Source organism: Pseudophryne corroboree, unplaced genomic scaffold (genome assembly GCF_028390025.1).
Source record: "Pseudophryne corroboree isolate aPseCor3 unplaced genomic scaffold, aPseCor3.hap2 scaffold_505, whole genome shotgun sequence".
In the NCBI taxonomy this organism is placed as follows: Eukaryota; Metazoa; Chordata; class Amphibia; order Anura; family Myobatrachidae; genus Pseudophryne; species Pseudophryne corroboree.
The window spans coordinates 69,753-97,186 of NW_026970110.1; the positions used below are offsets into that span (position 1 = coordinate 69,753).

The 27,434-nt window shown below is 50.0% G+C and overlaps 46 non-coding genes across 46 annotated transcripts; all 46 read left to right on the top strand.

Moving 5' to 3' along the window:
- Positions 1–1,062: 1,062 nt before the first annotated feature.
- On the top strand, positions 1,063–1,226 carry LOC135030875 (U1 spliceosomal RNA). Its single transcript, XR_010226804.1, has one exon. It is a non-coding gene; the product is annotated as a U1 spliceosomal RNA (small nuclear RNA).
- Positions 1,227–1,378: 152 nt separating this feature from the next.
- On the top strand, positions 1,379–1,539 carry LOC135030747 (U1 spliceosomal RNA). Its single transcript, XR_010226688.1, has one exon. It is a non-coding gene; the product is annotated as a U1 spliceosomal RNA (small nuclear RNA).
- A 672-nt stretch (positions 1,540–2,211) lies between these two features.
- LOC135030876 (U1 spliceosomal RNA) lies at positions 2,212–2,375 on the top strand. Its single transcript, XR_010226805.1, has one exon. It is a non-coding gene; the product is annotated as a U1 spliceosomal RNA (small nuclear RNA).
- A 152-nt stretch (positions 2,376–2,527) lies between these two features.
- LOC135030748 (U1 spliceosomal RNA) lies at positions 2,528–2,688 on the top strand. The gene has a single exon (XR_010226689.1). It is a non-coding gene; the product is annotated as a U1 spliceosomal RNA (small nuclear RNA).
- Positions 2,689–3,360: 672 nt separating this feature from the next.
- Positions 3,361–3,524, top strand: LOC135030693 (U1 spliceosomal RNA). Its single transcript, XR_010226637.1, has one exon. It is a non-coding gene; the product is annotated as a U1 spliceosomal RNA (small nuclear RNA).
- A 152-nt stretch (positions 3,525–3,676) lies between these two features.
- LOC135030749 (U1 spliceosomal RNA) lies at positions 3,677–3,837 on the top strand. Its single transcript, XR_010226690.1, has one exon. It is a non-coding gene; the product is annotated as a U1 spliceosomal RNA (small nuclear RNA).
- A 672-nt stretch (positions 3,838–4,509) lies between these two features.
- On the top strand, positions 4,510–4,673 carry LOC135030877 (U1 spliceosomal RNA). Its single transcript, XR_010226806.1, has one exon. It is a non-coding gene; the product is annotated as a U1 spliceosomal RNA (small nuclear RNA).
- A 152-nt stretch (positions 4,674–4,825) lies between these two features.
- Positions 4,826–4,986, top strand: LOC135030750 (U1 spliceosomal RNA). The gene has a single exon (XR_010226691.1). It is a non-coding gene; the product is annotated as a U1 spliceosomal RNA (small nuclear RNA).
- Positions 4,987–5,658: 672 nt separating this feature from the next.
- LOC135030741 (U1 spliceosomal RNA) lies at positions 5,659–5,822 on the top strand. The gene has a single exon (XR_010226683.1). It is a non-coding gene; the product is annotated as a U1 spliceosomal RNA (small nuclear RNA).
- A 152-nt stretch (positions 5,823–5,974) lies between these two features.
- On the top strand, positions 5,975–6,137 carry LOC135030794 (U1 spliceosomal RNA). Its single transcript, XR_010226732.1, has one exon. It is a non-coding gene; the product is annotated as a U1 spliceosomal RNA (small nuclear RNA).
- Positions 6,138–6,807: 670 nt separating this feature from the next.
- Positions 6,808–6,971, top strand: LOC135030697 (U1 spliceosomal RNA). The gene has a single exon (XR_010226641.1). It is a non-coding gene; the product is annotated as a U1 spliceosomal RNA (small nuclear RNA).
- A 152-nt stretch (positions 6,972–7,123) lies between these two features.
- LOC135030841 (U1 spliceosomal RNA) lies at positions 7,124–7,286 on the top strand. The gene has a single exon (XR_010226772.1). It is a non-coding gene; the product is annotated as a U1 spliceosomal RNA (small nuclear RNA).
- A 671-nt stretch (positions 7,287–7,957) lies between these two features.
- On the top strand, positions 7,958–8,121 carry LOC135030684 (U1 spliceosomal RNA). The gene has a single exon (XR_010226628.1). It is a non-coding gene; the product is annotated as a U1 spliceosomal RNA (small nuclear RNA).
- Positions 8,122–8,273: 152 nt separating this feature from the next.
- LOC135030755 (U1 spliceosomal RNA) lies at positions 8,274–8,436 on the top strand. The gene has a single exon (XR_010226696.1). It is a non-coding gene; the product is annotated as a U1 spliceosomal RNA (small nuclear RNA).
- Positions 8,437–9,107: 671 nt separating this feature from the next.
- Positions 9,108–9,271, top strand: LOC135030698 (U1 spliceosomal RNA). Its single transcript, XR_010226642.1, has one exon. It is a non-coding gene; the product is annotated as a U1 spliceosomal RNA (small nuclear RNA).
- Positions 9,272–9,423: 152 nt separating this feature from the next.
- LOC135030806 (U1 spliceosomal RNA) lies at positions 9,424–9,586 on the top strand. Its single transcript, XR_010226741.1, has one exon. It is a non-coding gene; the product is annotated as a U1 spliceosomal RNA (small nuclear RNA).
- A 671-nt stretch (positions 9,587–10,257) lies between these two features.
- LOC135030718 (U1 spliceosomal RNA) lies at positions 10,258–10,421 on the top strand. Its single transcript, XR_010226661.1, has one exon. It is a non-coding gene; the product is annotated as a U1 spliceosomal RNA (small nuclear RNA).
- Positions 10,422–10,573: 152 nt separating this feature from the next.
- LOC135030756 (U1 spliceosomal RNA) lies at positions 10,574–10,736 on the top strand. The gene has a single exon (XR_010226697.1). It is a non-coding gene; the product is annotated as a U1 spliceosomal RNA (small nuclear RNA).
- A 671-nt stretch (positions 10,737–11,407) lies between these two features.
- LOC135030710 (U1 spliceosomal RNA) lies at positions 11,408–11,571 on the top strand. Its single transcript, XR_010226654.1, has one exon. It is a non-coding gene; the product is annotated as a U1 spliceosomal RNA (small nuclear RNA).
- Positions 11,572–11,723: 152 nt separating this feature from the next.
- On the top strand, positions 11,724–11,884 carry LOC135030751 (U1 spliceosomal RNA). Its single transcript, XR_010226692.1, has one exon. It is a non-coding gene; the product is annotated as a U1 spliceosomal RNA (small nuclear RNA).
- Positions 11,885–12,556: 672 nt separating this feature from the next.
- On the top strand, positions 12,557–12,720 carry LOC135030715 (U1 spliceosomal RNA). Its single transcript, XR_010226658.1, has one exon. It is a non-coding gene; the product is annotated as a U1 spliceosomal RNA (small nuclear RNA).
- Positions 12,721–12,872: 152 nt separating this feature from the next.
- LOC135030760 (U1 spliceosomal RNA) lies at positions 12,873–13,033 on the top strand. The gene has a single exon (XR_010226701.1). It is a non-coding gene; the product is annotated as a U1 spliceosomal RNA (small nuclear RNA).
- A 672-nt stretch (positions 13,034–13,705) lies between these two features.
- Positions 13,706–13,869, top strand: LOC135030727 (U1 spliceosomal RNA). The gene has a single exon (XR_010226670.1). It is a non-coding gene; the product is annotated as a U1 spliceosomal RNA (small nuclear RNA).
- A 152-nt stretch (positions 13,870–14,021) lies between these two features.
- On the top strand, positions 14,022–14,184 carry LOC135030809 (U1 spliceosomal RNA). Its single transcript, XR_010226744.1, has one exon. It is a non-coding gene; the product is annotated as a U1 spliceosomal RNA (small nuclear RNA).
- A 671-nt stretch (positions 14,185–14,855) lies between these two features.
- On the top strand, positions 14,856–15,019 carry LOC135030685 (U1 spliceosomal RNA). Its single transcript, XR_010226629.1, has one exon. It is a non-coding gene; the product is annotated as a U1 spliceosomal RNA (small nuclear RNA).
- Positions 15,020–15,171: 152 nt separating this feature from the next.
- Positions 15,172–15,334, top strand: LOC135030757 (U1 spliceosomal RNA). Its single transcript, XR_010226698.1, has one exon. It is a non-coding gene; the product is annotated as a U1 spliceosomal RNA (small nuclear RNA).
- Positions 15,335–16,005: 671 nt separating this feature from the next.
- LOC135030878 (U1 spliceosomal RNA) lies at positions 16,006–16,169 on the top strand. The gene has a single exon (XR_010226807.1). It is a non-coding gene; the product is annotated as a U1 spliceosomal RNA (small nuclear RNA).
- Positions 16,170–16,322: 153 nt separating this feature from the next.
- On the top strand, positions 16,323–16,483 carry LOC135030752 (U1 spliceosomal RNA). Its single transcript, XR_010226693.1, has one exon. It is a non-coding gene; the product is annotated as a U1 spliceosomal RNA (small nuclear RNA).
- A 672-nt stretch (positions 16,484–17,155) lies between these two features.
- On the top strand, positions 17,156–17,319 carry LOC135030714 (U1 spliceosomal RNA). The gene has a single exon (XR_010226657.1). It is a non-coding gene; the product is annotated as a U1 spliceosomal RNA (small nuclear RNA).
- A 152-nt stretch (positions 17,320–17,471) lies between these two features.
- Positions 17,472–17,634, top strand: LOC135030796 (U1 spliceosomal RNA). Its single transcript, XR_010226733.1, has one exon. It is a non-coding gene; the product is annotated as a U1 spliceosomal RNA (small nuclear RNA).
- A 671-nt stretch (positions 17,635–18,305) lies between these two features.
- On the top strand, positions 18,306–18,469 carry LOC135030686 (U1 spliceosomal RNA). The gene has a single exon (XR_010226630.1). It is a non-coding gene; the product is annotated as a U1 spliceosomal RNA (small nuclear RNA).
- Positions 18,470–18,621: 152 nt separating this feature from the next.
- Positions 18,622–18,784, top strand: LOC135030758 (U1 spliceosomal RNA). Its single transcript, XR_010226699.1, has one exon. It is a non-coding gene; the product is annotated as a U1 spliceosomal RNA (small nuclear RNA).
- A 671-nt stretch (positions 18,785–19,455) lies between these two features.
- Positions 19,456–19,619, top strand: LOC135030739 (U1 spliceosomal RNA). Its single transcript, XR_010226681.1, has one exon. It is a non-coding gene; the product is annotated as a U1 spliceosomal RNA (small nuclear RNA).
- Positions 19,620–19,771: 152 nt separating this feature from the next.
- LOC135030753 (U1 spliceosomal RNA) lies at positions 19,772–19,932 on the top strand. Its single transcript, XR_010226694.1, has one exon. It is a non-coding gene; the product is annotated as a U1 spliceosomal RNA (small nuclear RNA).
- Positions 19,933–20,604: 672 nt separating this feature from the next.
- On the top strand, positions 20,605–20,768 carry LOC135030879 (U1 spliceosomal RNA). The gene has a single exon (XR_010226808.1). It is a non-coding gene; the product is annotated as a U1 spliceosomal RNA (small nuclear RNA).
- Positions 20,769–20,920: 152 nt separating this feature from the next.
- Positions 20,921–21,081, top strand: LOC135030754 (U1 spliceosomal RNA). The gene has a single exon (XR_010226695.1). It is a non-coding gene; the product is annotated as a U1 spliceosomal RNA (small nuclear RNA).
- Positions 21,082–21,753: 672 nt separating this feature from the next.
- On the top strand, positions 21,754–21,917 carry LOC135030742 (U1 spliceosomal RNA). The gene has a single exon (XR_010226684.1). It is a non-coding gene; the product is annotated as a U1 spliceosomal RNA (small nuclear RNA).
- Positions 21,918–22,069: 152 nt separating this feature from the next.
- Positions 22,070–22,232, top strand: LOC135030811 (U1 spliceosomal RNA). Its single transcript, XR_010226746.1, has one exon. It is a non-coding gene; the product is annotated as a U1 spliceosomal RNA (small nuclear RNA).
- Positions 22,233–22,902: 670 nt separating this feature from the next.
- Positions 22,903–23,066, top strand: LOC135030678 (U1 spliceosomal RNA). The gene has a single exon (XR_010226622.1). It is a non-coding gene; the product is annotated as a U1 spliceosomal RNA (small nuclear RNA).
- A 152-nt stretch (positions 23,067–23,218) lies between these two features.
- Positions 23,219–23,381, top strand: LOC135030835 (U1 spliceosomal RNA). Its single transcript, XR_010226766.1, has one exon. It is a non-coding gene; the product is annotated as a U1 spliceosomal RNA (small nuclear RNA).
- Positions 23,382–24,055: 674 nt separating this feature from the next.
- On the top strand, positions 24,056–24,219 carry LOC135030679 (U1 spliceosomal RNA). The gene has a single exon (XR_010226623.1). It is a non-coding gene; the product is annotated as a U1 spliceosomal RNA (small nuclear RNA).
- Positions 24,220–24,371: 152 nt separating this feature from the next.
- LOC135030836 (U1 spliceosomal RNA) lies at positions 24,372–24,534 on the top strand. The gene has a single exon (XR_010226767.1). It is a non-coding gene; the product is annotated as a U1 spliceosomal RNA (small nuclear RNA).
- Positions 24,535–25,206: 672 nt separating this feature from the next.
- LOC135030740 (U1 spliceosomal RNA) lies at positions 25,207–25,370 on the top strand. Its single transcript, XR_010226682.1, has one exon. It is a non-coding gene; the product is annotated as a U1 spliceosomal RNA (small nuclear RNA).
- A 152-nt stretch (positions 25,371–25,522) lies between these two features.
- On the top strand, positions 25,523–25,685 carry LOC135030768 (U1 spliceosomal RNA). Its single transcript, XR_010226708.1, has one exon. It is a non-coding gene; the product is annotated as a U1 spliceosomal RNA (small nuclear RNA).
- Positions 25,686–26,354: 669 nt separating this feature from the next.
- LOC135030680 (U1 spliceosomal RNA) lies at positions 26,355–26,518 on the top strand. Its single transcript, XR_010226624.1, has one exon. It is a non-coding gene; the product is annotated as a U1 spliceosomal RNA (small nuclear RNA).
- A 152-nt stretch (positions 26,519–26,670) lies between these two features.
- On the top strand, positions 26,671–26,833 carry LOC135030746 (U1 spliceosomal RNA). The gene has a single exon (XR_010226687.1). It is a non-coding gene; the product is annotated as a U1 spliceosomal RNA (small nuclear RNA).
- The last annotated feature ends 601 nt before the right edge of the window (positions 26,834–27,434 follow it).

Here is a 27,434-nt window from a genome sequence, read left to right on the forward strand (position 1 = left end):
GCTGTGATATTTCTGATTTTTCCAACTCCCCATTTCCCCTCTCTGACCACCACCTGCTCTCCTTCAACCTATCTCTCTCGACTTCCCCATCTCTACCTCCTAAGGCTACCATCACTAAGCGTAACATTGAAGCTATTGACACCACATTCCTTTCCTCCCTGTTTGACTCACTTCTCTCTCCTATTCTCTCTCTCTCATGCCCTGAACAAGCCACTTCCACATACAATGCTTCCCTTACTTCTGCTCTTGACTCTGTTGCTCCACCAACCACTATTCACCCTCGCAAATTAACACCTCAACCCTGGCACACCAAATGCATCAGATATCTGCAAAAATGCTCACGTACTGCTGAGCGACACTGGAGGAAATCACGCTCTAAGGCAGACTTCCTCCATTTCAAACTTATGCTCTCATCCTTCAGTGCTGCCCTTTCTCTTGCTAAACAGTCATACTTCAAGAACCTCATCTCCTCCCAGTCTTCCAACCCCCGGCGCCTCTTTGCCACTCTCAACTCACAGCTCTGCCCACCTCCACCTCGTCTCCCTTCCTCACTCTCTGCTCTTGACTTTGCCACTTACTTCACATCCAAAATTGACTCCATACGTCAGGACATCACATCACACCAGACTATCAGTAACCAGCCTTTTCCCACCCCTTACCAACCCTCCCCATCCCTCGCACCAACTCTGTCATCTTTCTCCCATGCATCTGGAGAGGAAGTCATGGCCCTCATTCGTTCCTGTCCCCTCACCACCTCCCCACTTGACCCAATCCCCTCCCGCCTCCTTTGCCACCTCTCTTCTTCTGCTTTTTCACCATATGCAAATCCATCTGCTGCAGGCCTTCCCCCAGGAATGCTTGCACTAGTTGTTGCATTTGGTTTGTTGTTTGGGGGTGCTTCAGTATTAGGCAGCCTTCTGCCCTCCCATGTTCATCTGAAAATGTGTTCTCCCTGCAGTTGTTGTCCCCAGATGAGAGTTCCCTTGTGCTGCCTCAGTTGAATCTCCTTTACTTGACAGAGATGTGCCTGAGCAGCGGCCCTCCCCAGCCCTATCCCAAATCATACTTATTTTGCATAGGAGATACCATGGTCATGAAGATTGTTCTCCCAGGGTGAGGTTCATTCATTGCATTCTGGGTATGCTGACCCCTATGATTTCCCCAAATGTGGGAAACTCGACTGCATTATTTGTGGTAGTGGGGGACTGTGTTTGTTCTTTCCTCTGGTCAGCTCTGGTAAAAGTCAGATTTATTTGTCTCAGATCTTCCTCTAGTCTTGTTCTTCTTTTGAGAGTTTCCTTGTGCTGCCTCAGTTGGATCTCCTTCATTTGACAGGGGGGTGCCCGAGCAGCGACCCTCCCCAGCTCTAGCCCAACTCCTACTTACCTGCCAGGTGAGATACTATGATCATGAAGGTGCTTCTCCCAGGGCAAGGCTCACCCATTGCACTCTGGGTGTGCTGCTCCTGCGATTTCCCCAAATGTGGGAAACTTGACTGCATAATTTGTGTTTCCCTGGTCGGCTCTCGTATAATTCAGATCTCTTTGTCTCAGGTCTCTCTCCAGCTTAGTTTGCTGTCTGTTTCCACTTCTCTTTTCTTGAGCCGCTCCCTTCTATGCCCTTGCGCACTATCCTGACTTCTCCCGTATGCTTAATTTGTGCCTTCCAACGCACAATGCGAACTACAGGTAGTGCTGCAGGGCCCACACCCTTTTACTTGCCTTACAGAGCAGCTCTGGAGCTGTTACAGTGCCCAGCTGCTGCAAGAAATCAGCTTTAATGCTTCAGGGGCTGGGGCATAGCCAACATGAGCCCCACACCGAAGGAGGGTGGAGGTGTTTAATGCGAACTAGGGGTCATCCAAGCGCCGCAAAAAGCCGCCATGCCCTGCATACCTCTTTTCTCTTTTCATATGCAGACGAGGGTTGAAGCCAACTTTGACCCACTGCTTGGATGACATCACCATATGCAAATCCATCTGCTGCAGGCCTTCCCCCAGGAATGCTTGCACTAGTTGTTGCATTTGGTTTGTTGTTTGGGGGTGCTTCAGTATTAGGCAGCCTTCTGCCCTCCCATGTTCATCTGAAAATATGTGTTCTCCCTGCAGTTGTTGTCCCCAGATGAGAGTTCCCTTGTGCTGCCTCAGTTGAATCTCCTTTACTTGACAGAGTTGTGCCTGAGCAGCGGCACTCCCCAGCCCTATCCCAAATCATACTTATTTTGCATAGGAGATACCATGGTCATGAAGATTGTTCTCCCAGGGTGAGGTTCATTCATTGCATTCTGGGTATGCTGACCCCTATGATTTCCCCAAATGTGGGAAACTCGACTGCATTATTTGTGGTAGTGGGGGACTGTGTTTGTTCTTTCCTCTGGTCAGCTCTGGTAAAAGTCAGATTTATTTGTCTCAGATCTTCCTCTAGCCTTGTTCTTCTTTCGAGAGTTTCCTTGTGCTGCCTCAGTTGGATCTCCTTCATTTGACAGGGGGGTGCCCGAGCAGTGACCCTCCCCAGCTCTAGCCCAACTCCTACTTACCTGCCAGGTGAGATACTATGATCATGAAGGTGCTTCTCCCAGGGCAAGGCTCACCCATTGCACTCTGGGTGTGCTGCTCCTGCGATTTCCCCAAATGTGGGAAACTTGACTGCATAATTTGTGTTTCCCTGGTCGGCTCTCGTATAATTCAGATCTCTTTGTCTCAGGTCTCTCTCCAGCTTAGTTTGCTGTCTGTTTCCACTTCTCTTTTCTTGAGCCGCTCCCTTCTATGCCCTTGCGCACTATCCTGACTTCTCCCGTATGCTTAATTTGTGCCTTCCAACGCACAATGCGAACTACAGGTAGTGCTGCAGGGCCCACACCCTTTCACTTGCCTTACAGAGCAGCTCTGGAGCTGTTACAGTGCCCAGCTGCTGCAAGAAATCAGCTTGAATGCTTCAGTGGCTGGGGCATAGCCAACATGAGCCCCACACCGAAGGAGGGTGGAGGTGTTTAATGCGAACTAGGGGTCATCCAAGCGCCGCAAAAGGCCGCCATGCCCTGCATACCCCTTTTCTCTTTTCATATGCAGATGAGGGTTCCAGCCAACTTTGACCCACTGCTTGGATGACTTCACCGTATGCAAATCCGTCTTCTGCAGACCTTCCCCCAGGAATGCTTGTACTAGTTGTTGCATTTGGTTTGTTGCTTGGGGGTGCTTCAGTATTAGGCAGCCTTCTGCCCTCCCATGTTCATCTGAAAATATGTGTCCTCCGTGCAGTTGTTGTCCCCAGATGAGAGTTCCCTTGTGCTGCCTCAGTTGAATCTCCTTTACTTGACAGAGTTGTGCCTGAGCAGCGGCACTCCCCAGCCCTATCCCAAATCATACTTATTTTGCATAGGAGATACCATGGTCATGAAGATTATTCTCCCAGGGTGAGGTTCATTCATTGCATTCTGGGTATGCTGACCCCTATGATTTCCCCAAATGTGGGAAACTCGACTGCATTATTTGTGGTAGTGGGGGACTGTGTTTGTTCTTTCCTCTGGTCAGCTCTGGTAAAAGTCAGATTTATTTGTCTCAGATCTTCCTCTAGCCTTGTTCTTCTTTCGAGAGTTTCCTTGTGCTGCCTCAGTTGGATCTCCTTCATTTGACAGGGGGGTGCCCGAGCAGCGACCCTCCCCAGCTCTAGCCCAACTCCTACTTACCTGCCAGGTGAGATACTATGATCATGAAGGTGCTTCTCCCAGGGCAAGGCTCACCCATTGCACTCTGGGTGTGCTGCTCCTGCGATTTCCCCAAATGTGGGAAACTTGACTGCATAATTTGTGTTTCCCTGGTCGGCTCTCGTATAATTCAGATCTCTTTGTCTCAGGTCTCTCTCCAGCTTAGTTTGCTGTCTGTTTCCACTTCTCTTTTCTTGAGCCGCTCCCTTCTATGCCCTTGCGCACTATCCTGACTTCTCCCGTATGCTTAATTTGTGCCTTCCAACGCACAATGCGAACTACAGGTAGTGCTGCAGGGCCCACACCCTTTTACTTGCCTTACAGAGCAGCTCTGGAGCTGTTACAGTGCCCAGCTGCTGCAAGAAATCAGCTTGAATGCTTTAGGGGCTGGGGCATAGCCAACATGAGCCCCACACCGAAGGAGGGTGGAGGTGTTTAATGCGAACTAGGGGTCATCCAAGCGCCGCAAAAGGCCGCCATGCCCTGCATACCCCTTTTCTCTTTTCATATGCAGATGAGGGTTCCAGCCAACTTTGACCCACTGCTTGGATGACTTCACCGTATGCAAATCCGTCTTCTGCAGACCTTCCCCCAGGAATGCTTGTACTAGTTGTTGCATTTGGTTTGTTGTTTGGGGGTGCTTCAGTATTAGGCAGCCTTCTGCCCTCCCATGTTCATCTGAAAATATGTGTTCTCCCTGCAGTTGTTGTCCCCAGATGAGAGTTCCCTTGTGCTGCCTCAGTTGAATCTCCTTTACTTGACAGAGTTGTGCCTGAGCAGCGGCACTCCCCAGCCCTATCCCAAATCATACTTATTTTGCATAGGAGATACCATGGTCATGAAGATTGTTCTCCCAGGGTGAGGTTCATTCATTGCATTCTGGGTATGCTGACCCCTATGATTTCCCCAAATGTGGGAAACTCGACTGCATTATTTGTGGTAGTGGGGGACTGTGTTTGTTCTTTCCTCTGGTCAGCTCTGGTAAAAGTCAGATTTATTTGTCTCAGATCTTCCTCTAGCCTTGTTCTTCTTTCGAGAGTTTCCTTGTGCTGCCTCAGTTGGATCTCCTTCATTTGATAGGGGGTTGCCCGAGCAGCGACCCTCCCCAGCTCTAGCCCAACTCCTACTTACCTGCCAGGTGAGATACTATGATCATGAAGGTGCTTCTCCCAGGGCAAGGCTCACCCATTGCACTCTGGGTGTGCTGCTCCTGCGATTTCCCCAAATGTGGGAAACTTGACTGCATAATTTGTGTTTCCCTGGTCGGCTCTCGTATAATTCAGATCTCTTTGTCTCAGGTCTCTCTCCAGCTTAGTTTGCTGTCTGTTTCCACTTCTCTTTTCTTGAGGCGCTCCCTTCTATGCCCTTGCGCACTATCCTGACTTCTCCCGTATGCTTAATTTGTGCCTTCCAACGCACAATGCGAACTACAGGTAGTGCTGCAGGGCCCACACCCTTTTACTTGCCTTACAGAGCAGCTCTGGAGCTGTTACAGTGCCCAGCTGCTGCAAGAAATCAGCTTGAATGCTTCAGGGGCTGGGGCATAGCCAACATGAGCCCCACACCGAAGGAGGGTGGAGGTGTTTAATGCGAACTAGGGGTCATCCAAGCGCCGCAAAAGGCCGCCATGCCCTACATACCCCTTTTCTCTTTTCATATGCAGATGAGGGTTACAGCCAACTTTGACCCACTGCTTGGATGACTTCACCGTATGCAAATCCGTCTTCTGCAGACCTTCCCCCAGGAATGCTTGTACTAGTTGTTGCATTTGGTTTGTTGTTTGGGGGTGCTTCAGTATTAGGCAGCCTTCTGCCCTCCCATGTTCATCTGAAAATATGTGTTCTCCCTGCAGTTGTTGTCCCCAGATGCGAATTCCCTTGTGCTGCCTCAGTTGAATCTCCTTTACTTGACAGAGTTGTGCCTGAGCAGCGGCACTCCCCAGCCCTATCCCAAATCATACTTATTTTGCATAGGAGATACCATGGTCATGAAGTTTGTTCTCCCAGGGTGAGGTTCATTCATTGCATTCTGGGTATGCTGACACCTGTGATTTCCCCAAATGTGGGAAACTTGACTTCATTATTTGTGGTAGTGGGGGACTGTGTTTGTGCTTTCCTCTGGTCAGCTCTGGTAAAAGTCTGATTTCTTTGTCTCAGATCTTCCTCTAGCCTTGTTCTTCTTTCGAGAGTTCCCTTGTGCTGCCTCAGTTGGATCTCCTTCACTTGACAGGGGGGTGCCCGAGCAGCGACCCTCCCCAGCTCTAGCCCAACTCCTACTAACCTGTCAGGTGATATACTATGATCAGGAAGGTGCTTCTCCCAGGGCAAGGCTCACCCATTGCACTCTGGGTGTGCTGATCCTGCGATTTCCCCAAATTTGGGAAACTTGACTGCATAATTTGTGTTTCCCCTGGTCGGCTCTCGTATAATTCAGATCTCTTTGTCTCAGGTCTCTCTCCAGCCTAGTTTGCTGTCTGTTTACACTTCTCTTTTCTAGAGCCGCTCCCTTCTATGCCCTTGCGCACTATCCTGACTTCTCCCGTATGCTTAATTTGTGCCTTCCAAGCACAATGCGAACTACAGGTAGTGCTGCAGGGCCCACACCCTTTTACTTGCCTTACAGAGCAGCTCTGGAGCTGTTACAGTGCCCAACTGCTGCAAGAAATCAGCTTGAATGCTTCAGGGGCTGGGGCATAGCCAACATGAGCCCCACACCGAAGGAGGGTGGAGGTGTTTAATGCGAACTAGGGGTCAACCAAGCACCGCAAAAGGCCGCCATGCCCTGCATACCCCTTTTCTCTTTTCATATGCAGACGAGGGTTGAAGCCAACTTTGACCCACTGCTTGGATGACATCACCATATGCAAATCCATCTGCTGCAGGCCTTCCCCCAGGAATGCTTGCACTAGTTGTTGCATTTGGTTTGTTGTTTGGGGGTGCTTCAGTATTAGGCAGCCTTCTGCCCTCCCATGTTCATCTGAAAATATGTGTTCTCCCTGCAGTTGTTGTCCCCAGATGAGAGTTCCCTTGTGCTGCCTCAGTTGAATCTCCTTTACTTGACAGAGTTGTGCCTGAGCAGCGGCACTCCCCAGCCCTATCCCAAATCATACTTATTTTGCATAGGAGATACCATGGTCATGAAGTTTGTTCTCCCAGGGTGAGGTTCATTCATTGCATTCTGGGTATGCTGGCACCTGTGATTTCCCCAAATGTGGGAAACTCGACTGCATTATTTGTGGTAGTGGGGGACTGTGTTTGTGCTTTCCTCTGGTCAGCTCTGGTAAAAGTCAGATTTCTTTGTCTCAGATCTTCCTCTAGCCTTGTTCTTCTTTCGAGAGTTCCCTTGTGCTGCCTCAGTTGGGTCACCTTCACTTGACAGGGGGGTGCCCGAGCAGCGACCCTCCCCAGCTCTAGCCCAACTCCTACTAACCTGCCAGGTCATATACTATGATCAGGAAGGTGCTTCTCCCAGGGCAAGGCTCACCCATTGCACTCTGGGTGTGCTGATCCTGCGATTTCCCCAAATTTGGGAAACTTGACTGCATAATTTGTGTTTCCCCTGGTCGGCTCTCGTATAATTCAGATCTCTTTGTCTCAGGTCTCTCTCCAGCCTAGTTTGCTGTCTGTTTCCACTTCTCTTTTCTTGAGCCGCTCACTTCTATGCCCTTGCGCACTATCCTGACTTCTCCCGTATGCTTAATTTGTGCCTTCCAACGCACAATGCGAACTACAGGTAGTGCTGCAGGGCCCACACCCTTTTACTTGCCTTACAGAGCAGCTCTGGAGCTGTTACAGTGCCCAGCTGCTGCAAGAAATCAGCTTGAATGCTTCAGGGGCTGGGGCATAGCCAACATGAGCCCCACACCGAAGGAGGGTGGAGGTGTTTAATGCGAACTAGGGGTCATCCAAGCGCCGCAAAAGGACGCCATGCCCTGCATACCCCTTTTCTCTTTTCATATGCAGACGAGGGTTGAAGCCAACTTTGACCCACTGCTTGGATTACATCACCATATGCAAATCCATCTGCTGCAGGCCTTCCCCCAGGAATGCTTGCACTAGTTGTTGCATTTGGTTTGTTGTTTGGGGGTGCTTCAGTATTAGGCAGCCTTCTGCCCTCCCATGTTCATCTGAAAATATGTGTTCTCCCTGCAGTTGTTGTCCCCAGATGAGAGTTCCCTTGTGCTGCCTCAGTTGAATCTCCTTTACTTGACAGAGATGTGCCTGAGCAGCGGCCCTCCCCAGTCCTATCCCAAATCATACTTATTTTGCATAGGAGATACCATGGTCATGAAGATTGTTCTCCCAGGGTGAGGTTCATTCATTGCATTCTGGGTATGCTGACCCCTATGATTTCCCCAAATGTGGGAATCTCAACTGCATTATTTGTGGTAGTGGGGGACTGTGTTTGTTCTTTCCTCTGGTCAGCTCTGGTAAAAGTCAGATTTATTTGTCTCAGATCTTCCTCTAGCCTTGTTCTTCTTTTGAGAGTTTCCTTGTGCTGCCTCAGTTGGATCTCCTTCACTTGACAGGGGGGTGCCCGAGCAGCGACCCTCCCCAGCTCTAGCCCAACTCCTACTTACCTGCCAGGTGAGATACTATGATCATGAAGGTGCTTCTCCCAGGGCAAGGCTCACCCATTGCACTCTGGGTGTGCTGCTCCTGCGATTTCCCCAAATGTGGGAAACTTGACTGCATAATTTGTGTTTCCCCTGGTCGGCTCTCGTATAATTCAGATCTCTTTGTCTCAGGTCTCTCTCCAGCTTAGTTTGCTGTCTGTTTCCACTTCTCTTTTCTTGAGCCGCTCCCTTCTATGCCCTTGCGCACTATCCTGACTTCTCCCGTATGCTTAATTTGTGCCTTCCAACGCACAATGCGAACTACAGGTAGTGTTGCAGGGCCCACACCCTTTTACTTGCCTTACAGAGCAGCTCTGGAGCTGTTACAGTGCCCAGCTGCTGCAAGAAATCAGCTTTAATGCTTCAGGGGCTGGGGCATAGCCAACATGAGCCCCACACCGAAGGAGGGTGGAGGTGTTTAATGCGAACTAGGGGTCATCCAAGCGCCGCAAAAGGCCACCATGCCCTGCATACCCCTTTTCTCTTTTCATATGCAGATGAGGGTTCCAGCCAACTTTGACCCACTGCTTGGATGACTTCACCGTATGCAAATCCGTCTTCTGCAGACCTTCCCCCAGGAATGCTTGTACTAGCTGTTGCATTTGGTTTGTTGTTTGGGGGTGCTTCAGTATTAGGCAGCCTTCTGCCCTCCCATGTTCATCTGAAAATATGTGTTCTCCCTGCAGTTGTTGTCCCCAGATGAGAGTTCCCTTGTGCTGCCTCAGTTGAATCTCCTATACTTGACAGAGTTATGCCTGAGCAGCGGCACTCCCCAGCCCTATCCCAAATCATACTTATTTTGCATAGGAGATACCATGGTCATGAAGTTTGTTCTCCCAGGGTGAGGTTCATTCATTGCATTCTGGGTATGCTGGCACCTGTGATTTCCCCAAATGTGGGAAACTCGACTGCATTATTTGTGGTAGTGGGGGACTGTGTTTGTGCTTTCCTCTGGTCAGCTCTGGTAAAAGTCCGATTTCTTTGTCTCAGATCTTCCTCTAGCCTTGTTCTTCTTTCGAGAGTTCCCTTGTGCTGCCTCAGTTGGGTCACCTTCACTTGACAGGGGGGTGCCCGAGCAGCGACCCTCCCCAGCTCTAGCCCAACTCCTACTAACCTGCCAGGTGATATACTATGATCAGGAAGGTGCTTCTCCCAGGGCAAGGCTCACCCATTGCACTCTGGGTGTGCTGATCCTGCGATTTCCCCAAATTTGGGAAACTTGACTGCATAATTTGTGTTTCCCCTGGTCAGCTCTCGTATAATTCAGATCTCTTTGTCTCAGGTCTCTCTCCAGCCTAGTTTGCTGTCTGTTTCCACTTCTCTTTTCTTGAGCCGCTCCCTTCTATGCCCTTGCGCACTATCCTGACTTCTCCCGTAAGCTTAATTTGTGCCTTCCAACGCACAATGCGAACTACAGGTAGTGCTGCAGGGCCCACACCCTTTTACTTGCCTTACAGAGCAGCTCTGGAGCTGTTACAGTGCCCAGCTGCTGCAAGAAATCAGCTTGAATGCTTCAGGGGCTGGGGCATAGCCAACATGAGCCCCACACCGAAGGAGGGTGGAGGTGTTTAATGCGAACTAGGGGTCATCCAAGCGCCGCAAAAGGACGCCATGCCCTGCATACCCCTTTTCTCTTTTCATATGCAGACGAGGGTTGAAGCCAACTTTGACCCACTGCTTGGATTACATCACCATATGCAAATCCATCTGCTGCAGGCCTTCCCCCAGGAATGCTTGCACTAGTTGTTGCATTTGGTTTGTTGTTTGGGGGTGCTTCAGTATTAGGCAGCCTTCTGCCCTCCCATGTTCATCTGAAAATATGTGTTCTCCCTGCAGTTGTTGTCCCCAGATGAGAGTTCCCTTGTGCTGCCTCAGTTGAATCTCCTTTACTTGACAGAGATGTGCCTGAGCAGCGGCCCTCCCCAGCCCTATCCCAAATCATACTTATTTTGCATAGGAGATACCATGGTCATGAAGATTGTTCTCCCAGGGTGAGGTTCATTCATAGCATTCTGGGTATGCTGACCCCTATGATTTCCCCAAATGTGGGAATCTCAACTGCATTATTTGTGGTAGTGGGGGACTGTGTTTGTTCTTTCCTCTGGTCAGCTCTGGTAAAAGTCAGATTTATTTGTCTCAGATCTTCCTCTAGCCTTGTTCTTCTTTTGAGAGTTTCCTTGTGCTGCCTCAGTTGGATCTCCTTCACTTGACAGGGGGGTGCCCGAGCAGCGACCCTCCCCAGCTCTAGCCCAACTCCTACTTACCTGCCAGGTGAGATACTATGATCATGAAGGTGCTTCTCCCAGGGCAAGGCTCACCCATTGCACTCTGGGTGTGCTGCTCCTGCGATTTCCCCAAATGTGGGAAACTTGACTGCATAATTTGTGTTTCCCCTGGTCGGCTCTCGTATAATTCAGATCTCTTTGTCTCAGGTCTCTCTCCAGCTTAGTTTGCTGTCTGTTTCCACTTCTCTTTTCTTGAGCCGCTCCCTTCTATGCCCTTGCGCACTATCCTGACTTCTCCCGTATGCTTAATTTGTGCCTTCCAACGCACAATGCGAACTACAGGTAGTGCTGCAGGGCCCACACCCTTTTACTTGCCTTACAGAGCAGCTCTGGAGCTGTTACAGTGCCCAGCTGCTGCAAGAAATCAGCTTTAATGCTTCAGGGGCTGGGGCATAGCCAACATGAGCCCCACACCGAAGGAGGGTGGAGGTGTTTAATGCGAACTAGGGGTCATCCAAGCGCCGCAAAAGGCCGCCATGCCCTGCACGCCCCTTTTCTCTGTTCATATGCAGATGAGGGTCCCAGCCAACTTTGACCCACTGCTTGGATGACTTCACCGTATGCAAATCCGTCTTCTGCAGACCTTCCCCCAGGAATGCTTATACTAGTTGTTGCATTTGGTTTGTTGTTTGGGGGTGCTTCAGTATTAGGCAGCCTTCTGCCCTCCCATGTTCATCTGAAAATATGTGTTCTCCCTGCAGTTGTTGTCCCCAGATGAGAGTTCCCTTGTGCTGCCTCAGTTGAATCTCCTATACTTGACAGAGTTATGCCTGAGCAGCGGCACTCCCCAGCCCTATCCCAAATCATACTTATTTTGCATAGGAGATACCATGGTCATGAAGTTTGTTCTCCCAGGGTGAGGTTCATTCATTGCATTCTGGGTATGCTGACACCTGTGATTTCCCCAAATGTGGGAAACTCGACTGCATTATTTGTGGTAGTGGGGGACTGTGTTTGTTCTTTCCTCTGGTCAGCTCTGGTAAAAGTCAGATTTATTTGTCTCAGATCTTCCTCTAGCCTTGTTCTTCTTTCGAGAGTTTCCTTGTGCTGCCTCAGTTGGATCTCCTTCATTTGACAGGGGGGTGCCCGAGCAGCGACCCTCCCCAGCTCTAGCCCAACTCCTACTTACCTGCCAGGTGAGATACTATGATCATGAAGGTGCTTCTCCCAGGGCAAGGCTCACCCATTGCACTCTGGGTGTGCTGCTCCTGCGATTTCCCCAAATGTGGGAAACTTGACTGCATAATTTGTGTTTCCCTGGTCGGCTCTCGTATAATTCAGATCTCTTTGTCTCAGGTCTCTCTCCAGCTTAGTTTGCTGTCTGTTTCCACTTCTCTTTTCTTGAGCCGCTCCCTTCTATGCCCTTGTGCACTATCCTGACTTCTCCCGTATGCTTAATTTGTGCCTTCCAACGCACAATGCGAACTACAGGTAGTGCTGCAGGGCCCACACCCTTTTACTTGCCTTACAGAGCAGCTCTGGAGCTGTTACAGTGCCCAGCTGCTGCAAGAAATCAGCTTTAATGCTTCAGGGGCTGGGGCAGAGCCAACATGAGCCCGACACCGAAGGAGGGTGGAGGTGTTTAATGCGAACTAGGGGTCATCCAAGCGCCGCAAAAGGCCGCCATGCCCTGCATACCCCTTTTCTCTTTTCATATGCAGACGAGGGTTCCAGCCAACTTTGACCCACTGCTTGGATGACTTCACCGTATGCAAATCCGTCTTCTGCAGACCTTCCCCCAGGAATGCTTGTACTAGTTGTTGCATTTGGTTTGTTGTTTGGGGGTGCTTCAGTATTAGGCAGCCTTCTGCCCTCCCATGTTCATCTGAAAATATGTGTTCTCCCTGCAGTTGTTGTCCCCAGATGAGAGTTCCCTTGTGCTGCCTCAGTTGAATCTCCTATACTTGACAGAGTTATGCCTGAGCAGCGGCACTCCCCAGCCCTATCCCAAATCATACTTATTTTGCATAGGAGATACCATGGTCATGAAGATTGTTCTCCCAGGGTGAGGTTCATTCATTGCATTCTGGGTATGCTGACCCCTATGATTTCCCCAAATGTAGGAAACTCGACTGCATTATTTGTGGTAGTGGGGGACTGTGTTTGTTCTTTCCTCTGGTCAGCTCTGGTAAAAGTCAGATTTATTTGTCTCAGATCTTCCTCTAGCCTTGTTCTTCTTTCGAGAGTTTCCTTGTGCTGCCTCAGTTGGATCTCCTTCATTTGACAGGGGGGTGCCCGAGCAGCGACCCTCCCCAGCTCTAGCCCAACTCCTACTTACCTGCCAGGTGAGATACTATGATCATGAAGGTGCTTCTCCCAGGGCAAGGCTCACCCATTGCACTCTGGGTGTGCTGCTCCTGCGATTTACCCAAATGTGGGAAACTTGACTGCATAATTTGTGTTTCCCTGGTCGGCTCTCGTATAATTCAGATCTCTTTGTCTCAGGTCTCTCTCCAGCCTAGTTTGCTGTCTGTTTACACTTCTCTTTTCTTGAGCCGCTCCCTTCTATGCCCTTGCGCACTATCCTGACTTCTCCCGTATGCTTAATTTGTGCCTTCCAACGCACAATGCGAACTACAGGTAGTGCTGCAGGGCCCACACCCTTTTACTTGCCTTACAGAGCAGCTCTGGAGCTGTTACAGTGCCCAACTGCTGCAAGAAATCAGCTTGAATGCTTCAGGGGCTGGGGCATAGCCAACATGAGCCCCACACCGAAGGAGGGTGGAGGTGTTTAATGCGAACTAGGGGTCATCCAAGCGCCGCAAAAGGCCGCCATGCCCTGCATACCCCTTTTCTCTTTTCATATGCAGACGAGGGTTGAAGCCAACTTTGACCCACTGCTTGGATGACATCACCATATGCAAATCCATCTGCTGCAGGCCTTCCCCCAGGAATGCTTGCACTAGTTATTGCATTTGGTTTGTTGTTTGGGGGTGCTTCAGTATTAGGCAGCCTTCTGCCCTCCCATGTTCATCTGAAAATATGTGTTCTCCCTGCAGTTGTTGTCCCCAGATGAGAGTTCCCTTGTGCTGCCTCAGTTGAATCTCCTTTACTTGACAGAGTTGTGCCTGAGCAGCGGCACTCCCCAGCCCTATCCCAAATCATACTTATTTTGCATAGGAGATACCATGGTCATGAAGTTTGTTCTCCCAGGGTGAGGTTCATTCATTGCATTCTGGGTATGCTGGCACCTGTGATTTCCCCAATTGTGGGAAACTCGACTGCATTATTTGTGGTAGTGGGGGACTGTGTTTGTGCTTTCCTCTGGTCAGCTCTGGTAAAAGTCCGATTTCTTTGTCTCAGATCTTCCTCTAGCCTTGTTCTTCTTTCGAGAGTTCCCTTGTGCTGCCTCAGTTGGGTCACCTTCACTTGACAGGGGGGTGCCCGAGCAGCGACCCTCCCCAGCTCTAGCCCAACTCCTACTAACCTGCCAGGTGATATACTATGATCAGGAAGGTGCTTCTCCCAGGGCAAGGCTCACCCATTGCACTCTGGGTGTGCTGATCCTGCGATTTCCCCAAATTTGGGAAACTTGACTGCATAATTTGTGTTTCCCCTGGTCGGCTCTCGTATAATTCAGATCTCTTTGTCTCAGATCTCTCTCCAGCCTAGTTTGCTGTCTGTTTCCACTTCTCTTTTCTTGAGCCGCTCCCTTCTATGCCCTTGCGCACTATCCTGACTTCTCCCGTATGCTTAATTTGTGCCTTCCAACGCACAATGCGAACTACAGGTAGTGCTGCAGGGCCCACACCCTTTTACTTGCCTTACAGAGCAGCTCTGGAGCTGTTACAGTGCCCAGCTGCTGCAAGAAATCAGCTTGAATGCTTCAGGGGCTGGGGCATAGCCAACATGAGCCCCACACCGAAGGAGGGTGGAGGTGTTTAATGCGAACTAGGGGTCATCCAAGCACCGCAAAAGGACGCCATGCCCTGCATACCCCTTTTCTCTTTTCATATGCAGACGAGGGTTGAAGCCAACTTTGACCCACTGCTTGGATTACATCACCATATGCAAATCCATCTGCTGCAGGCCTTCCCCCAGGAATGCTTGCACTAGTTGTTGCATTTGGTTTGTTGTTTGGGGGTGCTTCAGTATTAGGCAGCCTTCTGCCCTCCCATGTTCATCTGAAAATATGTGTTCTCCCTGCAGTTGTTGTCCCCAGATGAGAGTTCCCTTGTGCTGCCTCAGTTGAATCTCCTTTACTTGACAGAGATGTGCCTGAGCAGCGGCCCTCCCCAGCCCTATCCCAAATCATACTTATTTTGCATAGGAGATACCATGGTCATGAAGATTGTTCTCCCAGGGTGAGGTTCATTCATTGCATTCTGGGTATGCTGACCCCTATGATTTCCCCAAATGTGGGAATCTCAACTGCATTATTTGTGGTAGTGGGGGACTGTGTTTGTTCTTTCCTCTGGTCAGTTCTGGTAAAAGTCAGATTTATTTGTCTCAGATCTTCCTCTAGCCTTGTTCTTCTTTTGAGAGTTTCCTTGTGCTGCCTCAGTTGGATCTCCTTCACTTGACAGGGGGGTGCCCGAGCAGCGACCCTCCCCAGCTCTAGCCCAACTCCTACTTACCTGCCAGGTGAGATACTATGATCATGAAGGTGCTTCTCCCAGGGCAAGGCTCACCCATTGCACTCTGGGTGTGCTGCTCCTGCGATTTCCCCAAATGTGGGAAACTTGACTGCATAATTTGTGTTTCCCCTGGTCGGCTCTCGTATAATTCAGATCTCTTTGTCTCAGGTCTCTCTCCAGCTTAGTTTGCTGTCTGTTTACACTTCTCTTTTCTTGAGCCGCTCCCTTCTATGCCCTTGCGCACTATCCTGACTTCTCCCGTATGCTTAATTTGTGCCTTCCAACGCACAATGCGAACTACAGGTAGTGCTGCAGGGCCCACACCCTTTTACTTGCCTTACAGAGCAGCTCTGGAGCTGTTACAGTGCCCAGCTGCTGCAAGAAATCAGCTTGAATGCTTCAGGGGCTGGGGCATAGCCAACATGAGCCCCACACCGAAGGAGGGTGGAGGTGTTTAATGCGAACTAGGGGTCATCCAAGCGCCGCAAAAGGCCGCCATGCCCTGCATACCCCTTTTCTCTTTTCATATGCAGATGAGGGTTCCAGCCAACTTTGACCCACTGCTTGGATGACTTCACCGTATGCAAATCCGTCTTCTGCAGACCTTCCCCCAGGAATGCTTGTACTAGTTGTTGCATTTGGTTTGTTGTTTGGGGGTGCTTCAGTATTAGGCAGCCTTCTGCCCTCCCATGTTCATCTGAAAATATGTGTTCTCCCTGCAGTTGTTGTCCCCAGATGAGAGTTCCCTTGTGCTGCCTCAGTTGAATCTCCTATACTTGACAGAGTTATGCCTGAGCAGCGGCACTCCCCAGCCCTATCAAAAATCATACTTATTTTGCATAGGAGATACCATGGTCATGAAGATTGTTCTCCCAGGGTGAGGTTCATTCATTGCATTCTGGGTATGCTGACCCCTATGATTTCCCCAAATGTGGGAAACTCGACTGCATTATTTGTGGTAGTGGGGGACTGTGTTTGTTCTTTCCTCTGGTCCAGCTCTGGTAAAAGTCAGATTTATTTGTCTCAGATCTTCCTCTAGCCTTGTTCTTCTTTCGAGAGTTTCCTTGTGCTGCCTCAGTTGGATCTCCTTCATTTGACAGGGGGGTGCCCGAGCAGCGACCCTCCCCAGCTCTAGCCCAACTCCTACTTACCTGCCAGGTGAGATACTATGATCATGAAGGTGCTTCTCCCAGGGCAAGGCTCACCCATTGCACTCTGGGTGTGCTGCTCCTGCGATTTCCCCAAATGTGGGAAACTTGACTGCATAATTTGTGTTTCCCTGGTCGGCTCTCGTATAATTCAGATCTCTTTGTCTCAGGTCTCTCTCCAGCTTAGTTTGCTGTCTGTTTCCACTTCTCTTTTCTTGAGCCGCTCCCTTCTATGCCCTTGCGCACTATCCTGACTTCTCCCGTATGCTTAATTTGTGCCTTCCAACGCACAATGCGAACTACAGGTAGTGCTGCAGGGCCCACACCCTTTTACTTGCCTTACAGAGCAGCTCTGGAGCTGTTACAGTGCCCAGCTGCTGCAAGAAATCAGCTTTAATGCTTCAGTGGCTGGGGCATAGCCAACATGAGCCCCACACCGAAGGAGGGTGGAGGTGTTTAATGCGAACTAGGGGTCATCCAAGCGCCGCAAAAGGCCGCCATGCCCTGCATACCCCTTTTCTCTTTTCATATGCAGATGAGGGTTCCAGCCAACTTTGACCCACTGCTTGGATGACTTCACCGTATGCAAATCCGTCTTCTGCAGACCTTCCCCCAGGAATGCTTGTACTAGTTGTTGCATTTGGTTTGTTGTTTGGGGGTGCTTCAGTATTAGGCAGCCTTCTGCCCTCCCATGTTCATCTGAAAATATGTGTTCTCCCTGCAGTTGTTGTCCCCAGATGAGAGTTCCCTTGTGCTGCCTCAGTTGAATCTCCTTTACTTGACAGAGTTGTGCCTGAGCAGCGGCACTCCCCAGCCCTATCCCAAATCATACTTATTTTGCATAGGAGATACCATGTTCATGAAGTTTGTTCTCCCAGGGTGAGGTTCATTCATTGCATTCTGGGTATGCTGGCACCTGTGATTTCCCCAAATGTGGGAAACTCGACTGCATTATTTGTGGTAGTGGGGGACTGTGTTTGTGCTTTCCTCTGGTCAGCTCTGGTAAAAGTCTGATTTCTTTGTCTCAGATCTTCCTCTAGCCTTGTTCTTCTTTCGAGAGTTCCCTTGTGCTGCCTCAGTTGGGTCACCTTCACTTGACAGGGGGGTGCCCGAGCAGCGACCCTCCCCAGCTCTAGCCCAACTCCTACTAACCTGCCAGGTGATATACTATGATCAGGAAGGTGCTTCTCTTAGGGCAAGGCTCACCCATTGCACTCTGGGTGTGCTGATCCTGCGATTTCCCCAAATTTGGGAAACTTGACTGCATAATTTGTGTTTCCCCTGGTCGGCTCTCGTATAATTCAGATCTCTTTGTCTCAGGTCTCTCTCCAGCCTAGTTTGCTGTCTGTTTCCACTTCTCTTTTCTTGAGCCGCTCCCTTCTATGCCCTTGCGCACTATCCTGACTTCTCCCGTAAGCTTAATTTGTGCCTTCCAACGCACAATGCGAACTACAGGTAGTGCTGCAGGGCCCACACCCTTTTACTTGCCTTACAGAGCAGCTCTGGAGCTGTTACAGTGCCCAGCTGCTGCAAGAAATCAGCTTGAATGCTTCAGGGGCTGGGGCATAGCCAACATGAGCCCCACACCGAAGGAGGGTGGAGGTGTTTAATGCGAACTAGGGGTCATCCAAGCGCTGCAAAAGGACGCCATGCCCTGCATACCCCTTTTCTCTTTTCATATGCAGACGAGGGTTGAAGCCAACTTTGACCCACTGCTTGGATTACATCACCATATGCAAATCCATCTGCTGCAGGCCTTCCCCCAGGAATGCTTGCACTAGTTGTTGCATTTGGTTTGTTGTTTGGGGGTGCTTCAGTATTAGGCAGCCTTCTGCCCTCCCATGTTCATCTGAAAATATGTGTTCTCCCTGCAGTTGTTGTCCCCAGATGAGAGTTCCCTTGTGCTGCCTCAGTTGAATCTCCTTTACTTGACAGAGATGTGCCTGAGCAGCGGCCCTCCCCAGCCCTATCCCAAATCATACTTATTTTGCATAGGAGATACCATGGTCATGAAGATTGTTCTCCCAGGGTGAGGTTCATTCATTGCATTCTGGGTATGCTGACCCCTATGATTTCCCCAAATGTGGGAATCTCAACTGCATTATTTGTGGTAGTGGGGGACTGTGTTTGTTCTTTCCTCTGGTCAGCTCTGGTAAAAGTCAGATTTATTTGTCTCAGATCTTCCTCTAGCCTTGTTCTTCTTTTGAGAGTTTCCTTGTGCTGCCTCAGTTGGATCTCCTTCACTTGACAGGGGGGTGCCCGAGCAGCGACCCTCCCCAGCTCTAGCCCAACTCCTACTTACCTGCCAGGTGAGATACTATGATCATGAAGGTGCTTCTCCCAGGGCAAGGCTCACCCATTGCACTCTGGGTGTGCTGCTCCTGCGATTTCCCCAAATGTGGGAAACTTGACTGCATAATTTGTGTTTCCCCTGGTCGGCTCTCGTATAATTCAGATCTCTTTGTCTCAGGTCTCTCTCCAGCTTAGTTTGCTGTCTGTTTCCACTTCTCTTTTCTTGAGCCGCTCCCTTCTATGCCCTTGCGCACTATCCTGACTTCTCCCGTATGCTTAATTTGTGCCTTCCAATGCACAATGCGAACTACAGGTAGTGCTGCAGGGCCCACACCCTTTTACTTGCCTTACAGAGCAGCTCTGGAGCTGTTACAGTGCCCAGCTGCTGCAAGAAATCAGCTTTAATGCTTCAGGGGCTGGGGCATAGCCAACATGAGCCCCACACCGAAGGAGGGTGGAGGTGTTTAATGCGAACTAGGGGTCATCCAAGCGCCGCAAAAGGCCGCCATGCCCTGCACGCCCCTTTTCTCTTTTCATATGCAGATGAGGGTTGAAGCCAACTTTGACCCACTGCTTGGATGACTTCACCGTATGCAAATCCGTCTTCTGCAGACCTTCCCCCAGGAATGCTTGTACTAGTTGTTGCATTTGGTTTGTTGTTTGGGGGTGCTTCAGTATTAGGCAGCCTTCTGCCCTCCCATGTTCATCTGAAAATATGTGTTCTCCCTGCAGTTGTTGTCCCCAGATGAGAGTTCCCTTGTGCTGCCTCAGTTGAATCTCCTATACTTGACAGAGTTATGCCTGAGCAGCGGCACTCCCCAGCCCTATCCCAAATCATACTTATTTTGCATAGGAGATACCATGGTCATGAAGTTTGTTCTCCCACGGTGAGGTTCATTCATTGCATTCTGGGTATGCTGACACCTGTGATTTCCCCAAATGTGGGAAACTCGACTGCATTATTTGTGGTAGTGGGGGACTGTGTTTGTTCTTTCCTCTGGTCAGCTCTGGTAAAAGTCAGATTTATTTGTCTCAGATCTTCCTCTAGCCTTGTTCTTCTTTCGAGAGTTTCCTTGTGCTGCCTCAGTTGGATCTCCTTCATTTGACAGGGGGGTGCCCGAGCAGCGACCCTCCCCAGCTCTAGCCCAACTCCTACTTACCTGCCAGGTGAGATACTATGATCATGAAGGTGCTTCTCCCAGGGCAAGGCTCACCCATTGCACTCTGGGTGTGCTGCTCCTGCGATTTCCCCAAATGTGGGAAACTTGACTGCATAATTTGTGTTTCCCTGGTCGGCTCTCGTATAATTCAGATCTCTTTGTCTCAGGTCTCTCTCCAGCTTAGTTTGCTGTCTGTTTCCACTTCTCTTTTCTTGAGCCGCTCCCTTCTATGCCCTTGTGCACTATCCTGACTTCTCCCGTATGCTTAATTTGTGCCTTCCAACGCACAATGCGAACTACAGGTAGTGCTGCAGGGCCCACACCCTTTTACTTGCCTTACAGAGCAGCTCTGGAGCTGTTACAGTGCCCAGCTGCTGCAAGAAATCAGCTTTAATGCTTCAGGGGCTGGGGCATAGCCAACATGAGCCCCACACCGAAGGAGGGTGGAGGTGTTTAATGCGAACTAGGGGTCATCCAAGCGCCACAAAAGGCCGCCATGCCCTGCATACCCCTTTTCTCTTTTCATATGCAGATGAGGGTTCCAGCCAACTTTGACCCACTGCTTGGATGACTTCACCGTATGCAAATCCGTCTTCTGCAGACCTTCCCCCAGGAATGCTTGTACTAGTTGTTGCATTTGGTTTGTTGTTTGGGGGTGCTTCAGTATTAGGCAGCCTTCTGCACTCCCATGTTCATCTGAAAATATGTGTTCTCCCTGCAGTTGTTGTCCCCAGATGAGAGTTCCCTTGTGCTGCCTCAGTTGAATCTCCTATACTTGACAGAGTTATGCCTGAGCAGCGGCACTCCCCAGCCCTATCCCAAATCATACTTATTTTGCATAGGAGATACCATGGTCATGAAGATTGTTCTCCCAGGGTGAGGTTCATTCATTGCATTCTGGGTATGCTGACCCCTATGATTTCCCCAAATGTGGGAAACTCGACTGCATTATTTGTGGTAGTGGGGGACTGTGTTTGTTCTTTCCTCTGGTCAGCTCTGGTAAAAGTCAGATTTATTTGTCTCAGATCTTCCTCTAGCCTTGTTCTTCTTTCGAGAGTTTCCTTGTGCTGCCTCAGTTGGATCTTCTTCATTTGACAGGGGGGTGCCCGAGCAGCGACCCTCCCCAGCTCTAGCCCAACTTCTACTTACCTGCCAGGTGAGATACTATGATCATGAAGGTGCTTCTCCCAGGGCAAGGCTCACCCATTGCACTCTGGGTGTGCTGCTCCTGCGATTTCCCCAAATGTGGGAAACTTGACTGCATAATTTGTGTTTCCCTGGTCGGCTCTCGTATAATTCAGATCTCTTTGTCTCAGGTCTCTCTCCAGCCTAGTTTGCTGTCTGTTTCCACTTCTCTTTTCTTGAGCTGCTCCCTTCTATGCCCTTGCGCACTATCCTGACTTCTCCCGTATGCTTAATTTGTGCCTTCCAACGCACAATGCGAACTACAGGTAGTGCTGCAGGGCCCACACCCTTTTACTTGCCTTACAGAGCAGCTCTGGAGCTGTTACAGTGCCCAGCTGCTGCAAGAAATCAGCTTGAATGCTTCAGTGGCTGGGGCATAGCCAACATGAGCCCCACACCGAAGGAGGGTGGAGGTGTTTAATGCGAACTAGGGGTCATCCAAGCGCCGCAAAAGGCCGCCATGCCCTGCATACCCCTTTTCTCTTTTCATATGCAGATGAGGGTTCCAGCCAACTTTGACCCACTGCTTGGATGACATCACCGTATGCAAATCCGTCTTCTGCAGACCTTCCCCCAGGAATGCTTGTACTAGTTGTTGCATTTGGTTTGTTGTTTGGGGGTGCTTCAGTATTAGGCAGCCTTCTGCCCTCCCATGTTCATCTGAAAATATGTGTTCTCCCTGCAGTTGTTGTCCCCAGATGAGAGTTCCCTTGTGCTGCCTCAGTTGAATCTCCTTTACTTGACAGAGTTGTGCCTGAGCAGAGGCACTCCCCAGCCCTATCCCAAATCATACTTATTTTGCATAGGAGATACCATGGTCATGAAGTTTGTTCTCCCTGGGTGAGGTTCATTCATTGCATTCTGGGTATGCTGACACCTGTGATTTCCCCAAATGTGGGAAACTCGACTGCATTATTTGTGGTAGTGGGGGACTGTGTTTGTGCTTTACTCTGGTCAGCTCTGGTAAAAGTCCGATTTCTTTGTCTCAGATCTGCCTCTAGCCTTGTTCTTCTTTCGAGAGTTCCCTTGTGCTGCCTCAGTTGGATCTCCTTCACTTGACAGGGGGGTGCCCGAGCAGCGACCCTCCCCAGCTCTAGCCCAACTCCTACTAACCTGCCAGGTGATATACTATGATCAGGAAGGTGCTTCTCCCAGGGCAAGGCTCACCCATTGCACTCTGGGTGTGCTGATCCTGCGATTTCCCCAAATTTGGGAAACTTGACTGCATAATTTGTGTTTCCCCTGGTCGGCTCTCGTATAATTCAGATCTCTTTGTCTCAGGTCTCTCTCCAGCCTAGTTTGCTGTCTGTTTCCACTTCTCTTTTCTTGAGCCGCTCCCTTCTATGCCCTTGCGCACTATCCTGACTTCTCCCGTCTGCTTACTTTGTGCCTTCCAACGCACAATGCGAACTACAGGTAGTGCTGCAGGGCCCACACCCTTTTACTTGCCTTAAAGAGCAGCTCTGGAGCTGTTACAGTGCCCAACTGCTGCAAGAAATCAGCTTGAATGCTTCAAGGGCTGGGGCATAGCCAACATGAGCCCCACACCGAAGGAGGGTGGAGGTGTTTAATGCGAACTAGGGGTCATCCAAGCGCCGCAAAAGGCCGCCATGCCCTGCACGCCCCTTTTCTCTTTTCATATGCAGACGAGGGTTGAAGCCAACTTTGACCCACTGCTTGGATGACATCACCATATGCAAATCCATCTGCTGCAGGCCTTCCCCCAGGAATGCTTGCACTAGTTGTTGCATTTGGTTTGTTGTTTGGGGGTGCTTCAGTATTAGGCAGCCTTCTGCCCTCCCATGTTCATCTGAAATATGTGTTCTCCCTGCAGTTGTTGTCCCCAGATGAGAGTTCCCTTGTGCTGCCTCAGTTGAATCTCCTTTACTTGACAGAGATGTGCCTGAGCAGCGGCCCTCCCCAGCCCTATCCCAAAACATACTTATTTTGCATAGGAGATACCATGGTCATGAAGATTGTTCTCCTAGGGTGAGGTTCATTCATTGCATTCTGGGAATGCTGACCTCTGTGATTTCCCCAAATGTGGGAAACTCGACTGCATTATTTGTGGTAGTGGGGGACTGTGTTTGTGCTTTCCTCTGGTCAGATCTGGTAAAAGTCAGATTTCTTTGTCTCAGATCTTCCTCTAGCCTTGTTCTTCTTTTGAGAGTTCCCTTGTGCTGCCTCAGTTGGATCTCCTTCACTTGACAGGGGGGTGCCCGAGCAGCGACCCTCCCCAGCTCTAACCCAACTCCTACTTACCTGCCAGGTGAGATACTATGATCATGAAGGTGCTTCTCCCAGGGCAAGGCTCACCCATTGCACTCTAAGTGTGCTGCCCCTGCGATTTCTCCAAATGTGGGAAACTTGACTGCATAATTTATGTTTCCCCTGGTCGGCTCTCGTATAATTCAGATCTCTTTGTCTCAGTTCTCTCTCCAGCCTTGTTTGCTGTCTGTTTCCACTTCTTTTTTCTTGAGCCTCTCCCTTCTATACCCTTGTGCACTATCCTGACTTCTCCTCCCGTCTGCTTACTTTGTGCCTTCTAATGCACAATGCAAACTACAGGTAGTGCTGCAGGGCCCACACCCTTTTACTTGCCTTACAGAGCAGCTCTGGAGCTGTTACAGTGCCCAGCTGCTGCAAGAAATAAGTTTGAATGCTTCAGGGGCTGGGTCATGGCCAACATGAGCCCCACACCGAAGGAGGGTGGGGGTGTTTAATGCGAACTATGGGTCATCCAAGCGCCGCAAAAGGCCGCCATGCCCTTCATACCCCTTTTCTCTTTTCATATGCAGATGAGGGTTCCAGCCAACTTTGGCCCACTGCTTGGATGACATCACCATATGCAAATCCATCTGCTGCAGGCCTTCCCCCAGGAATGCTTGCACTAGTTGTTGCATTTGGTTTGTTGTTTGGGGGTGCTTCAGTATTAGGCAGCCTTCTGCCCTCCCATGTTCATCTGAAAATATGTGTTCTCCCTGCAGTTGTTGTCCCCAGATGAGAGTTCCCTTGTGCTGCCTCAGTTGAATCTCCTTTACTTGACAGAGATGTGCCTAAGCAGCGGCCCTCCCCAGCCCTATCCCAAAACATACTTATTTTGCATAGGAGATACCATGGTCATGAAGATTGTTCTCCTAGGGTGAGGTTCATTCATTGCATTCTGGGAATGCTGACCTCTGTGATTTCCCCAAATGTGGGAAACTCGACTGCATTATTTGTGGTAGTGGGGGACTGTGTTTGTGCTTTCCTCTGGTCAGCTCTGGTAAAAGTCAGATTTCTTTGTCTCAGATCTTCCTCTAGCCTTGTTCTTCTTTCGAGAGTTCCCTTGTGCTGCCTCAGTTGGATCTCCTTCACTTGACAGGGGGGTGCCCGAGCAGCGACCCTCCCCAGCTCTAACCCAACTCCTACTTACCTGCCAGGTGAGATACTATGATCATGAAGGTGCTTCTCCCAGGGCAAGGCTCACCCATTGCACTCTAAGTGTGCTGCCCCTGCGATTTCTCCAAATGTGGGAAACTTGACTGCATAATTTATGTTTCCCCTGGTCGGCTCTCGTATAATTCAGATCTCTTTGTCTCAGTTCTCTCTCCAGCCTTGTTTGCTGTCTGTTTCCACTTCTTTTTTCTTGAGCCCCTCCCTTCTATACCCTTGTGCACTATCCTGACTTCTCCTCCCGTCTGCTTACTTTGTGCCTTCTAATGCACAATGCAAACTACAGGTAGTGCTGCAGGGCCCACACCCTTTTACTTGCCTTACAGAGCAGCTCTGAAACTGTTACAGTGCCCAGCTGCTGCAAGAAATAAGTTTGAATGCTTCAGGGGCTGGGTCATGGCCAACATGAGCCCCACACCGAAGGAGGGTGGGGGTGTTTAATGCGAACTATTGGTCATCCAAGCGCCGCAAAAGGCCGCCATGCCCTGCATACCCCTTTTCTCTTTTCATATGCAGATGAGGGTTCCAGCCAACTTTTGCCCACTGCTTGGATGACATCACCGTATGCAAATCCGTCTTCTACAGACCTTCCCCCAGGAATGCTTTTATTAGTTGTTGCATTTGGTTTGTTGTTTGGGGGTGCTTCAGTATTAGTCAGCCTTCTGCCCTCCCATGTTCATCTGAAAATGTGTTCTCCCTTCAGTTGTTGTCCCCAGATGAGAGTTCCCTTGTGCTGCCTCAGTTGAATCTCCTTTACTTGACAGAGATGTGCCTGAGCAGCGGCCCTCCCCAGCCCTATCCCAAATCATACTTATTTTGCATAGGAGATACCATGGTCATGAAGATTGTTCTTCCAGCGTAAGGTTCATTCATTGCATTCTGGGTATGCTGACCCCTGTGATTTCCCCAAATGTGGGAAACTCGACTGCATTATTTGTGGTAGTGGGGGACTGTGTTTGTGCTTTCTTCTGGTCAGCTCTGGTAAAAGTCAGATTTCTTTGTCTCAGATCTTCCTCTAGCCTTGTTCTTCTTTCGACATTTCCCTTGTGCTACCTCAGTTGGATCTCCTTCACTTGACAGGGGGGTGCCCGAGCAGCGACCCTCCCCAGCTCTAGCCCAACTCCTACTTACCTGCCAGGTGATATACTATGATCAGGAAGGTGCTTCTCCCAGGGCAAGGCTCACCCATTGCACTCTGGGTGTGCTGATCCTGCGATTTCCCCAAATGTGGGAAACTTGACTGCATAATTTGTGTTTCCCCTGGTCGGCTCTCGTATAATTCAGATCTCTTTGTCTCAGGTCTCTCTCCAGCCTAGTTTGCTGTCTGTTTCCACTTCTCTTTTCTTGAGCCTCTCCCTTCTATGCCCTTGCGCACTATCCTGACTTCTCCCGTCTGCTTACTTTGTGCCTTCCAACGCACAATGCGAACTACAGGTAGTGCTGCAGGGCCCACACCCTTTTACTTGCCTTACAGAGCAGCTCTGGAGCTGTTACAGTGCCCAACTGCTGCAAGAAATCAGCTTGAATGCTTCAGGGGCTGGGGCATAGCCAACATGAGCCCCACACCGAAGGAGGGTGGGGGTGTTTAATGCGAACTAGGGGTCATCCAAGCCGCAAAAGGCCGCCATGCCCTGCATACCCCTTTTCTCTTTTCAGATGCAGATGAGGGTTCCAGCCAATTTTGGCCCACTGCTTGGATGACATCACCGTATGCAAATCCGTCTTCTGCAGACCTTCCCCCAGGAATGCTTGTACTAGTTGTTGCATTTGGTTTGTTGTTTGGGGGTGCTTCAGTATTAGGCAGCCTTCTGCCCTCCCATGTTCATCTGAAAATATGTGTTCTCCCTGCAGTTGTTGTCCCCAGATGAGAGTTCCCTTGTGCTGCCTCAGTTGAATCTCCTTTACTTGACAGAGATGTGCCTGAGCAGCGGCCCTCCCCAGCCCTATCCCAAAACATACTTATTTTGCATAGGAGATACCATGGTCATGAAGATTGTTCTCCTAGGGTGAGGTTCATTCATTGCATTCTGGGAATGCTGACCTCTGTGATTTCCCCAAATGTGGGAAACTCGACTGCATTATTTGTGGTAGTGGGGGACTGTGTTTGTGCTTTCCTCTGGTCAGCTCTGGTAAAAGTCAGATTTCTTTGTCTCAGATCTTCCTCTAGCATTGTTCTTCTTTCGAGAGTTCCCTTGTGCTGCCTCAGTTGGATCTCCTTCACTTGACAGGGGGGTGCCCGAGCAGCGACCCTCCCCAGCTGTAGCCCATCTCCTACTTACCTGCCAGGTGAGATACTATGATCAGGAAGGTGCTTCTCCCAGGGCAAGGCTCACCCATTGCACTCTGGGTGTGCTGCTCCTGTGATTTCCCCAAATGTGGGACACTTGACTGCATAATTTGTGTTTCCTCTGGTCTGCTCTCGTATAATTCAGATCTCTTTGTCTCAGGTCTCTCTCCAGCCTAGTTTGCTGTCTGTTTCCACTTCTCTTTTCTTAAACCGCTCCCTTCTATGCCCTTGCGCACTATCCTGACTTCTCCCGTCTGCTTACTTTGTGCCTTCCAACGCACAATGCGAACTACAGGTAGTGCTGCAGGTCCCACACCCTTTTATTTGCCTTACAGAGCAGCTCTGAAGCTGTTACAGTGCCCAACTGCTGCAAGAAATCAGCTTGAATGCTTCAGGGGCTGGGGCATAGCCAACATGAGCCCCACACCGAAGGAGGGTGGGGGTGTTTAATGCGAACTAGGGGTCATCCAAGCGCCGCAAAAGGCCACCATGCCCTGCATATCCCTTTTCTCTTTTCATATGCAGATGAGGGTTCCAGCCAATTTTGGCCCACTGCTTGGATGACATCACCGTATGCAAATCCGTCTTCTGCAGACCTTCCCCAAGGAATGCTTGTACTAGTTGTTGCATTTGGTTTGTTGTTTGGGGGTGCTTCAGTATTAGGCAGCCTTCTGCCCTCCCATGTTCATCTGAAAATATGTGTTCTCCCTGCAGTTGTTGTCCCCAGAGGAGAGTTCCCTTGTGCTGC